The sequence below is a fragment of the Ovis canadensis genome, chromosome 6 (genome assembly GCF_042477335.2).
Source record: "Ovis canadensis isolate MfBH-ARS-UI-01 breed Bighorn chromosome 6, ARS-UI_OviCan_v2, whole genome shotgun sequence".
NCBI lineage: Eukaryota > Metazoa > Chordata > Mammalia > Artiodactyla > Bovidae > Ovis > Ovis canadensis.
In genome coordinates, this window is record NC_091250.1 from 133,002,302 (window position 1) to 133,015,128 (window position 12,827).

At 48.4% G+C, this 12,827-nt stretch overlaps 1 protein-coding gene across 1 annotated transcript in view; it reads left to right on the forward strand.

Moving 5' to 3' along the window:
* The window catches only part of POLN (DNA polymerase nu), a 159,993-nt gene that overhangs the window by 125,406 nt on the left and 21,760 nt on the right, over positions 1-12,827 (forward strand). The window lies entirely within an intron of this gene.

Here is a 12,827-nt window from a genome sequence, read left to right on the forward strand (position 1 = left end):
TCTTAGCTGCCACACGGGAGGTCTTCACTGCAGCGTGGGGGAGTTTTAGTTGCAGCGTGAGAAGTCTCAGCTGCAACATGTGGGATCTGGTTCTCTGACCAGGTCTGGAACCCAGGCCCTCTACGTTTTAATCACTGGAGCACCAAGGAAGTCCCTTCCTTCCAGTTTCTGAAGGCAGTGTTTCCTTATAATATCTTGTGGGTATTTTTTTCACTTACCAGAAGTTTTTCTTCTTTATAGACCTTTCCCAAGGACTGTGTCTTGCAAAAAGTTATTATGTACAGCTCTCTACTAACTAACATGTAAGTGTTAATGATATGACTGGAAAATGTAAATTACTTGCGAGGATCCAACAAAAGGTAGAAAGCCCCAAACACCAATATCCTTTTCAGAGGGAACAGAAAAAGAAGAACTGCACTTCCACAAATTCCAAAAAGGAAAAAAAAAAAAGCGCTTTCAAACCTCCAAAGGGATGGAGGATGGTGCCTGTGGTTTCAGCTGGTCCCCAGTCCTGGGAAGATGGACAGGCTCACTTCAGCCTGTGGCTGGACAGGTGGGCTGTTTCAGGAGGGCAGGGGCATCCTCTAGGAAAGTGGGTTGACTGGGTCAAAGGCAGGCCGCCAGCGTTGACTCCCTGCTCGTTTCTGTCCGCTGTTCACAGCTGTGACCTCTGGGAACAACCTCGTCCCTGTTTCCTGTGGTTCCTGCTCCCTCCAGTCGTCACTGGACCTGGGTGCTTCTCTCAGCCCTGGGGTGGAATTCACAAGGCTGCCTCCCCTCAGGAAGCCACACCTCTTCTCTGGATAGCATTTGCTGGCCCTTCCCAGTTTGGGGGCAGTCCCCTTCCAGCAAGGAAACAAAAGGCAACAAGGAGTCCGTGTCCCTGGGCCATCCCATGTCTGTGGCCTCTGCTTGGAAGAGGCCATGAGCGTGCTGAGCCTCCTGGCTCAGCAGGCCTGGAGCCGCCAGCGGGTAAGGCACCTGGGGGAGTGTGGACGCTCCCCAGTGGTGCTAAAGCCGTCTGGCTCTTGCTGTAGCCGTGGGGGCCACCTGTGGCTGTCCCGGACACAGAGCCCTGGACCACAGCTCCCAAGAGGCACACTCAGTGGGGTCTCAGAAGGGAACACCGGGAAGCCAGTTCCTTCCAGGGTATGCTGTCCCTCTGCCCCTGGGCTGCCGACCGCTTCTGCTGGCCATGCCATGGGGTCCAGACTGGAGGCCTGTTCTGGCAGCCCTGCTGGAGGCAGCGAGGCTCTTTGGCCTCCCTTTCCCTGTGGAGTTCTGACTTATCTGCCCTCGCCCCTGAAGCAGGCCCTCGTGAGCTTCCTGCGCTCCTGGGTGCCCTGTCCACCCTGTCTCTGCCAGGCACTTGCAGGCCTGGCCGCAGTCTCTTCCCTGCTTCTCGGCTGCCCGGGGACAGCCTCTGGCATGGCTGGCATAGTCAAGCTTGGGTCTGACAAAGGATTTAGATAGAATTGTACTGACGTGATTTTTGTACAGATCTCATTTCATCTCTATTTCTCACCCTCGGGGCGGGAGCACACAGCTAACTTCCCTGAACTGGGGAGCCTCTGAGCTCTTGTGCTCCTGGCTTCTGGACCACCACGGGGACTGCATCCTCGGCCAAGGCCGAGGTGCACTTTGCTCCTCGCCCCGCATCCGAACCCTGGTCTTCCTGCCAGCATTCCCTTCCTGTCCGTCCTTTCTCTCTGTCGCAGTCTCTCTCATACACACACTTCTGTGCTCTTGATGCCCACTCCTTTGTTTTCATTTTCAAAATCTGGGTCTCATTATATAAACATTTCGAGTGTTTTGTTCTTCACGTGCTGTGCTGAGCTGAATGGTGGCCCCCAAAACAGATGCACATCCTGAGGCCTGGGACCAGTGCAGGTTCCTTATGCAAAAAGGATCTCTGCTGCACAGTTACGTCAGCCATCTTGAGATTACCCTGGATTACTGCCTGGGCTCTGCCTGCCATCGTAGCTCAGTTCAGTCGCTCAGTCGTGTCCGACTCTTTGTGACCCCGTGGACTACAGCACGCCAGGCTTCCCTGTCCATCACTAACTCCTGGAGTTTACTCAAACTCATGTGCATTGAGTCGGTGACGCCATCCAACCATCTCATCCTCTGTCGTCCCCTTCTTCTCCTGCCTTCAGTCTTTCCCAGCATCAGGGTCTTTTCCAGTGAGTCAGCTCTTCGCATCAGGTAGCCAAAGTATTGGAGCTTCAGCTTCAGCATCAGTCCTTCCAATGAATATTCAGCACTGATTTCCTTTAGGATTGACTAGTTGGATCTCCTTATAGTCCTAGGGACTCTCAAGAGTTTTGTCCAACACCACAGTTCAAAAGCATCAATTTTTGGGCATTCAGCTTTCTTTATGATCCAACTCTCATATCCATACTTAACTACTGGAAAAAGCTACTACAGTCAAAAGCTTTGACTGGACAGATGTTTGTCAGCAAAGTAATGTCTCTGCTTTTTAATATGCTGTCTAGCTTGATCATAGCTTTTCTTCCAATATCTTTTAATTTCATGGCTGCAGTCACCATCTGCAGTGATTTTGGAGCCCCAGAAAATAAAGTCTGTCAGTGTTTCCATTGTTTCCCCATATATTCGCCATGAAGTGATGTGACCAGAGGCTGTGGTCTTTGTTTTTTGAATGTTAAGTTTTAAGCCAGCTTTTTCACTCTGCTCTTTCACTTTCATTAAGAGGCTCTTTAGTTTCTCTTCACTTTTGGCTGTAAGGGTGATGTCATCTGCATATCTGAGAAACATTATTGATGTTTCTCCCGGCAATCTTGATTCCAGCCTGTGCTTCATCCAGCCCAGGGTTTCTCATGATGTGCTCTGCATATAAGTTAAATAAGCAGGGTGACAATGTAAAGCCCTGACGTACTCCTTTCCGAATTTGGAACCAGTCTGTTGTTCCATATCCAGTTCTAACTGTTGCTTCTTGACCTGCATACAGATTTCTCAGGAGGCAGGTAAGGTGGTCTGGTATTCCCATTCTTGAAGAATTTTCCAGTTTGTTGTGATCCAAAGGCTTTCGTGTAGCCAATAAAGCAGAACTAAATGTTTTTCTGGAACTGTCTTCCTTTTTCTATGATCCAACGGATGTTGACAATTTGACCTCTGGTTCCTCTGGCTTTTCTAAATCCAACTTGAGCATCTGAAAGTTCTTAGTTCACATACCGTTGAAGCCTCGCTTGGAGAATTTTGAGCATTACTTTGCTAGCATGTGAGATGAGTACAGTTGTGCGGTAGCTTGAACATTCTTTGGCATTGCCTTTCTTTGGGACTGGAATGAAAACTGGTCTTTTCCAGTCCTGTGGTCAATGGTGAGTTTTCCAAACTTGCTGGCATATTGAGTGCAGCACTTTCGCAGCATCATCTTTTAGGACTTGAAATAGCTCAGCTGGAATTCCATCACCTCCACTAGCTTTGTTCATAGTGGTGCTTCCTGAGGCCCACTTGACTTCACATTCCAGGATGTCTGGCTCGAGGTGAGTGATCACACCATCATGATTATCTGGGTCATGAAGATCTTTTGTGTACAGTTCTTCTGTGTATTCTTGCCACCTCTTCTTAACATCTTCTGCTTCTGTTAGGTCCATACTGTTTCTGTCCTTTATTTCGCCCATCTGCTTCCCTGCTGGCTCAGCTGGTAAAGAATCCGCCTGCAATGCAGGAGACCCCGGTTTGATTCCTGGGTCGGGAAGATCCACTGGAGAAGGGATAGGCTACCCACTCCAGTTTCCTTGGGCTTCCCTGGTGGCTCAGCTGGTAAAGAATCTGCCTGCAATGAGGGAGACCTGGGTTTGATCCCTGGGTTGGGAAGATCCCCTGGAGAAGGGAAGTGCTACCCACTCCATTACTCTGGCCTGGAGACTTCCGTGGACTGTACAGTCCTTGCGGTCACAGAGTCGGGCGCTACTGAGTGACTTTCACTTTCACTTTTGCATGAAATGTTCCCTTGGTGTCTCTAATTTTCTTGAAGAGATCTCTAGTCTTTCCCTTCTATTGTTTTCCTCTATTTCTTTGCACTGATCACTGAGGAAGGCTTTCTTATCTCTCCTTGCTATTCTTTGGAACTCTGCATTCAGATGGGTATATCTTTCCTTTTCTCCTTTGCCTTTCACTTCTCTTCTTTTCCCAGCTATTTATAAGGCCTCCCCAGACAACCATTTTGCCCTTTTGCATTTCTTTTTCTTGGGGATGGTCTTGATCACTGCCTCCTGTACAATGACACAAACCTCCATCCATAGTTCTTCAGGTACTCTATCAGATCTAATCCCTTGAATCTATCTGTCATTCCACTGTATAATCATGAGGGATTTGATTTAGGTCATACCTGAATGGTCTGGGGGCTTCCCTCATAACTCAGTTGGTAAAGAATCCACCTGCAATGCAGGAGAACCTGGATCAGGAGATTCCTGGGTCAGGAAGACCCGCTGGAGAAGGGATAGGCTACCCACTTCAGTATACTTGGGCTTCCCTTGTGACTCAGCTGGTAAAGAATCTGCCTGCAATGTGGAAGACCTGAGTTCAATCCCTGGGTTGGGAAGATCTGCTGGAGAAGGGAATGGCTACTCACTCCAGTATTCTGGCCTGGAGAATCCATAGGGTCACAAAGAGTCAGACATGACTGACCAACTTTCACTTTCATTTTGAATAGTCTAGTGGTTTTCCCTACTTTCTTCAACTTAAGTCTGAATTTGACAATGAGGAGCTCATGATCAGAGCCACAGTCAGCTCCTGGTCTTGTTTTTGCTGACTCTGCAGAGCTTCTCCATCTTTGGCTGCAAAGAATATAATCAATCTGATTTCGGTGTTGACCATCCGGTGATGTCCATGTGTGGAGTCATCTCTTGTGTTGTTGAAAGAGGGTGTTTTCTATGACCAGTACGTTCTCTTGGCAAAACTCTGTTAGCCTTTGCCCTGCTTCATTTTGTACTCCAAGGCCAAACTTGCCTGTTACTCCAGGCATCTCGTGACTTTCTACTTCTGCATTTCAGTCCCCTATGATGACGGCGACATCTCTTTTTGGTGTTAGTTCTAGAAGATCTTGTAGGACCTCATAGAACTGTTCAACTTAAGATTCTTTGGCGTCAGTGGTTGGGGCATAGACTTGGATTACTGTGATATTGAATAGCTTGCCTTGGAAGCCAATGGAGATCTCTCTGTCATTTTTGAGACTGCACCCAAGTGCTGCATTTCAGACTCTTTGGTTGACTGTGAGGGCTACTCCATTTCTTCTGAGGGATTCCTGCCCGCAGTAGTAGATATAATGGTCATCTGAGTTAAATTCGCCCATTCCAGTCCATGTTAGTTCACTGATTCCTAGAATGTCGATGTTCATTCTTGCCATCTCCTGTTTGACCACTTCCAATTTACCTTGATTCATGGACCTAACATTCCAGGTTTCTATGCAACATTGCTCTTTACAGCATCGGACTTTACTTCCATCACCAGTCACATCCGCAACTGGCCATTGTTTCCACTCTGGCTCCGTCCTTTCATCCTTTCTGGAGCTATTTCCCCACTCTTCTCCAGTGGCACATTGGGCACCTACCGACCTGGGGAGCCCATCTTTCAGTGTCCTATCATTTTTGCCTTTTCATGCTGTCCATGGGGCTCTCAAGGCAAAAATGCTGAAGTGGCTTTCCATTCCCTTCTCCAGTGGCCCACGTTTGTCAGAACTCCCCACCGTGACCCATCCGTCTAGGGTGGCCCCACACGGCACAGCTCATAGTTTCACTGAGTTAGACAAGGCTGTGGTCCATGTAGTCAGTTTGGTTAGTTTTCTGTGACTGTGGTTTTATTCTCTCTGCCCTCTGATGAAGGCAGGACTGTCACAGGGCCCTTGTGAGAGTGAGATGAGGGAGACTTGACACAGACCGAGGGGAGGAGGCCCTGGGACCACGGGACGGAGGCTGCAGTGATGTGACTGCAGGCTGGAAGACACAGGGGCAGACCGTCCCCCGGAGCACTGGCAGGAGTGGGCCCTGCCAACTCCTTGATTTTGCCCAGTGGTACTGAGCTCAGACTTCTGACCCCCAGGAATGGGAGGGAATAAATATCACTCTCTTTAAGTCACAAAACTTGTGGCAGTTTGTTGCAACAGCCACAGGAAGCTAATGCGTACGCCAGCCCTCTCCAAGGTTCTTTCGGGCTCCAGGTGTGCTAGTTTACAGGTCATCTGCTCTGTGCCTAGTTAGTAGTGGTCACTGCAACAGGAAAATGCAGTTAGTGAGAAATGTGTACTTTTTCCTGGTATGAAGTCCCAAAGAGTACAGGCGGCCTTGTTCTCTGCTGATGTGTCCAGGCATAAGCTATGGAGCCAGAGAATCGTGCTGTTCAAGAGGCCCCAGACTCTCCCCAAACTGGGCACTGGTAACGGAGACAGCGCTCGGGTCAGTGGATGAGGCATAGACTACAAACCAGGAGATCGAGACTTAGCAGCCTCATGTCTGAAAAGCTGTGTTAGTCCCAGGCAGTTGGATTTCAGGACAAGGACTATTATGAGGGACATTAAATAAAAGGGCCAATTCATCAAAAAAACGTAACCATTCTCCATAGGGTGCATCGAATCGGAGAAATTTGGAATACATGAAGCAAACCTCATAGAAATGAAATGAAAAATCCACAGGAACAGCTGGAGATTTCAGCAGTACTTTCTCAATAATTGATAACAAGTGCAAGGAAAGGCAGAAAGTGTACGGAAGACTTGAGTAATGTGAGTGACCGCTGCAGAATATACTTCATTTTATGTGCACAATAAATCATTGATATGTTTGGCCACAGTACACGTCTTAAGAAATTTAAAAGGACTGAAGTCATAGAGACTGTATTCCCTAACCCAGTGAAGTTAAATTTGAACTGAAGAACAAAAATAGAAAATCCCCAGATATTTGCAAATAAAGATGATATTTCTAAATAACTCATTTGTTGTTGTTCAGCCACTCAGTCCTGTCTGACTCTGTGACCCCGTGGATGGCTGCACGCCAGGCCTCCCTGTCCTTCACCATCTCCCGGAGCTTGCTCAAACTCATGTCCGCTGAGTCGGTGATGCCATCCAACCATCTCATCCTCTGTCGTCCCCTTCTCCCCCTGCCTTCAATCTTTCCCAGCATCAGGGTCTTTTCCAGTGAGTCAGCGCTTCACATCAGGTGGCCAGAGTATTGGAGCTTCAGCTTCAGCATCAGTCCTTCCAATGAATATTCAGGGTTGATTTCCTCACAGGTCAAAGAAAAAAGTCAGAAGGGAAATTAGAAAATATTTTGTGCTAAATGAAAATGAAAACACATGTCAGAAATTTGGGAGGCAACTCTGGAAGCACTTAGGAATTTATGACATTAAATGCTTAAAAATAGAAAATAAGAAAAGTCTAAAATAAACTCTCAAAGCTTCCAAGCTTTTACCTTAGGATGCCATAAAAATGAGAGTGACTTAAATCCTAAGCAAGTAGAATGGAGATAGGAGGAGCAGAAACCGACGTAACAGAAAGAGAAAGACAGTAGAGAAGATCAAGGAAGCCGAAAGGATATCTGAAAAGACGAACAAGGTTGAAGTTCTTAGACTGATTAAGAGAAAAAAAGAGGAAATCCACAAATTACAAATATCAGGAATGACATAAGGGAACATCAGAGAGCTTCCCCGGTGGCCCAGTGGTTAGGACTCCGTGCTTCCAGTGCAGGGGCCACAGGTTTCATCCCTGGCTAGGGAAGTAAGATCCTGTAAGACAGGAGGTGCGTCCAGGGAAAAAAAGGTACGTCATTAGCATACTCTCTATAGGTGTTAAAAGCATAACGGGGGGCGGGGGGGCAGGCGGGGGTGCGCAGAGCAGACAAGTGGATTAACTGTGAATGGTGGCGACTCACTGTCCAGAGAGCGGAGGCGGATCGCCACAGGGCCTTCCTCCTCGCCACCCTCACGCTGGGTGAGCCCAGCGGCAGGAAGTTTGGTCCCGCTGTCTTGGGGGCAGGGATGGGCGGGGGAGGCAGGAGACAGGCACACCCAGTGCAGTGTTTCAGAAATGCATCGAAATTCCCACTCAGCTCAACTTCTTTGCTTCTTTATTTGTCTGAAGGCACCCACCGCTCTTTCTTCCAACACGTGCTGTCTCCAGCGCCTCGTCATAGAGGGATCCACATCTTAGAAGAAGTCAAAGCCAGTCTTGAATATTGGAGTCCTCCTGGCGTGGCTTCCTCCACGTCTTCCTCTTTGTCTGGCACTGGTCGGGAAGTTCTCATTTCCCTCAAATCTTCTGTGAATTTCTCTGGTGTGGGGGTCTGTTAACTCTTGAAGTTCTCCAGGACCCGTGTCTTGAGACCCCTCACCCCTGACCTGTTTTTCCAGCCCATCATTTCTTTCATGATTTCCTGGGTTGGCTCCACGGTAAAGCCTATGGAGTCATACCCAATGTCTGGGCACAGTTTTCTCCAGCGGCAATTCACTGTTTGGGGCTTGATGGCTTTCGCGATCTGTCTGTAACAATGGTGGGGTCTTCGATGGTGTGATCCTTCCAGGCTGCCGTGATGTTCTCTCTACCAGGGTTCCCTTCCGTGGCATTGGCAGTCCTTTCCGTACAGCACCATGTACGATGCGCTTTAAAGGTCCTTATGGCCCCCCTGGGGAGGCCAGATAGAGACGTCATATCTGGGGGCAAGTAGGCCGCTTTGACACCTGCGGAGCTGAACCCATGAGTCCTGGGTGGCCAGGGGCATTGCCCACTATCAGAAGAACTTTACAGGGCAGCCCCTTACTGGCAAGATGTCTCCTGACCTCAGGAACAAAGCACTGATGGAACCAGTGCGGGAGAAGGGGTCTGGTTTGGCACGCCGTCTAAAGACTAGTAGCTGTGCCCATCTTCTCCCTTCAAGGCTGGGGGTCAGCAGCTTGATAGATGGGGGCAGTTCTGACCGTTAGCCCGACAGATCTCATGCAGAACGGGAGTCACCCCTCCCTTCCTGCCTTCACTCCTGTTCCTGCTTCTCTTCCTTTCTGATAAAAGCCTTTTGTGGCATTTTTTTTTCCCAGAATAGGACACTTTCATCTGCATTAAAAACCTGTTCAGGCAGACATTCTTCCTTCCCCGTGATTTTCTTAACAGCTTCTGGCCCTCGGCTGCTGCCCTGTGATCAGCAGAAGCTGCTTCTCCTGTCTTTACATTTTTTAAGCCAGTCCTTTCACTAAAATTACCAAACCATCCTTTTCTGGCATTAAATTCTCCCAGTTTAGATCCTTCACCTTCTTCTTGCTTTAGGTTGTCATGTGATGACTTCGCTTTTTCTCAAATCATGTTCGAGTCTATATCTATCCTGTACCCACATAAAAGCTGCATTTTCTTTTTTTTTTACTTATTTCTGGCTGCACTGGGTCTTGGTTGTTGCACGTGGGCTTTCTCTACTTGCATCGGCTTCTCTTGTTTCAGAGCTTGGGCTCTAGAGCTTGGCCTCAGTAGTTGTGGCAGGCAGGCTTAGTTGCCCCGAGGCATGTGGTATCTTCCCTGACCAGAGATCAAACCCGAGTCTTCTGCCTTGGCAGGAGGATTCTCACCACTGGACCACCAGGGAGGTCCCATAGAGACATTTTCAATACAAGATAAGAGGCTCTTTGGCAAAGGATCCAAGGTTTCTGTGCCTGCAGGCGTCAGTTCAGTTCAGTCTCTTAGTCTTGTCCGACTCTTTGTGACCCCATGGACTGCAGCACTCCAGGCTTCCCTGTAGAGCCTGCAGCAGTAGCTTCACGAATTTCCTTTTCTTTTTTTACAATGATCATTATGCTGGCTTCGTTTACCTTGAAACTGCAGCAACCACAGCCGTACACCTCAATCGACCGTACGCATCACACAATTCAACTTTTCCTCAGAACGTCATAATTTTTTTCTGCCTCTAGGGAGCTCTTCCAGCATCACTAGTGGCACGGCGTATGGTGTGATTGAAGGTTCACGGTGTTGCTCTAAGCACGATGAAAAATGCATGCAAACATGAGAGATCACCTCTTACTACAAGTATCAGTTTACTGGAGAGACACACTGCTCACTCGGAAGTGACAGGCCTCCCAGGGCGCTTGTAAGTGGACCCTCAGAACACCCGAGCTCAGCATGGCATCAATAGGAGGCGATGTCGGAGCCGGCACAGCAGCTCCGTGGCGTGCAGGGACGGTTCCACGCCAGAGACGGCTCCACGCCGCGGCTCCACGTCTGTCTGCGTTCCTCCCCACTGCCGATGGCGCCGTGCCTGCTCTGTGTGTGTGTGCTTCAGTTTTGGTAAATTTTAACATTTTGTTATAGATTTGGGTACAGTTTATGGTAGTGAATGACAAAATAAATTTGCATCTTATATTTTGTGTATTCATGATGCACCGAATCTTTTCTTAATTTTTTCAGTATTCAGACTGTAAAGTTCATCTCCAAGTTTCTTCAAATTGTTTTACATCTCAAAAATTTTTTTCAGTCTATTTATTGGAAAAAGTATCAATGTCTCTGTGCACCCACAATGTTCTGACCTGTGTTCCTCAGGCTCAGCTATGCTTCCAGCACCGTGCGGAGAGGCGGTGCAGGCCCCGGGCTCCTTGCCTGGGGTTCCCTTGATAGGAAGCTGGGTTTAAGAGCCTTGCTTTTTGAGTTTAAGGAAATATGCAGCCACTCCTGTTTTCTCAAGAGTTTTTATTCAGAGTAGGGTTGGGCTGGGCTGGAGCTGGATTCTGTCACAGGGGTTCTTTCAGCAGCTGTACAGGTGATCCCGTGATTCCTCCTTAGTCCTGTTCGAGCAGTGAATTGTATTAATAGCCTCCCTAACGCTGCTTTCCTGGTGTAAACTCCGCTTGGCCTTGAGGTGCTATTTTTTCAATGTAGTGTTGGACTCTGTTTGCAAATATTCTAGTTAAGATTCTTACATCAGTCAATATTCATAGGCAATATTAGTCTATCAGTTCCCTTCTTATGCGCTCTTTCTCATGTTTTGGTATAACTTTCTCATGTTTTGGTATAACTAAACTTTATTTGGACATTTTTGTTCATTTTCTCTGAAATGGTGTGTATGGTATGAGGACTCTAGTCTGAAGCTTTGTAGAATTCCCCTCAGAACCACCTAAGCCTGGTGCTTTGTGGGATAGTTCCTTAATAATTTTCTCTACTTCTTCCACAGACATTGGTCTGTTTAACTTTCTTTCTACAAGAGTCAGTTTTTCTGACTGTGTTTTCTTCAGAGCTTGTCTGCTTGGCCCGGGTTGGCCACTTACTCGCGTAACGTTGTGCAGAATAATCTCTAAGTGGCTGTAAACTTCCGGCTCGATCGCTGCGGCTTTCGTCCTTTGCTTCTTATTCTGTGTGTCTGTGTTTGCCCTTTTGATTAAACTCGCTAGTGGCTTGTTTTGTATAAGAACCAGGGCTTTCTTCACTAGTGAGCCGTCTTGCTGTTCTCTCTCTGCTTTATTTCTGCTCCCATCTTCAGTCTAGCTTTATTACTTGGCTCCTGTGTATTCTTTGCGCTTTGTTTTTTTCTTGTTTATTTAATTCGTGCGCTTTTATTCTCTCATTTGTACTCACAGAGGCATTTAAGGCTGTGCAATTTCCTCACTTTTAGTGTGATTCATCGGTTCTGACGTGTGCTGTCTTCATTAGAAACTATTTGATTTCTGTTTATATTTCTCTTCAACCAAAAGTTGCCGATAGAAGTGTATTTTGTTTTATTTCTAGGAAAAACAGGCTTTGGGGGACTTTGTTTTTGTTTGCGATTTCTAGTCGCCTTGCACTGTGATCTGGGTGTTGTTTTAATGTTCCTACTGTGCGCAGCCTTTTGAGGTTTGTTGTGTGCTTGATGGGTTTGTGTGTGTGTGCCATGCGTGCTGCAGAAGAAAGTGTGTTCTGTTATCAGAAAGTGATGCTCACTACGCATCCACCACTTTTATTGGTTGTGTGTCTGGATTCTATCACATCCTGACTCTGGGAAGAAGCAAGTCCTGGGAGAGTTCCATGCTGCTTCCTCAGACAACTTCCCAGCTCTGGATAGAACTGAGGGGGTCACTAGCATGGTTTGATTGGGGGGCGCTGCTCCAAAACGCCTGCCTTGGCCTCTCTCTGCAGGGTCACCAGACGGGTTTGTTGGGCCCGGGCCCTGGGCAGTTAATGGGGAAGCGGGTCTTAGGTAAGGTTTTCAGCAGCGTCCTTCCTGATCGGGTTTGGAGCGCCTGTGGGTTTCCAAAATGAAGGGAGGTGGGTGAGGCCCAAGGGTGGCTGGGCACGGGGGCTGGCACACATCTGCTCTGAGCTTCGGTGCATTTTGGTCTCAAGCCCCTCATCCAAAGACAGCTGCTGACAATGCCAAGGTCAAGGGCAGAGTTTTGAAAAGTGGACGAAACTGCTTCACACAGAAGGAAAAGGAAAATGCGTCGGAACTTGGAAATCAGGTGGTGAAACAGACGAACCCTGGGACGTCACTGAAAATGGTGAGGCAGGCAGCTCCGAGGGCCCACCTGCCGCCAGAAGCGGGCGAAATGCAAGCACCCACCGTCAGACTCGACCTTGTCAAGACGCTGGGACACCGCCAGTCGCGGGCAGCAGTCAAGCCAGTGCTGAGTCAAGAAAAAAAGACTGGAACAGTTAGGAGCACTTTGTGGTCTTCTCGTGAGGCCCACAGCGCACCTGCGACGTGGCAGCCCCCGCCCGGGGTGGGCCCCGTCCCTGGCTCCGAAGAGTGTGAGCACACAGCACACAGAGCCGTGTTTGTCTGTCCCGACTCGGCCGGGGGCGGCCGGAAGCACAGACTCGGCGTTGATTCCCCAGCTCGGAACCCTCTCCAGGCAGAAAGGGGCGGCCTTGCCAG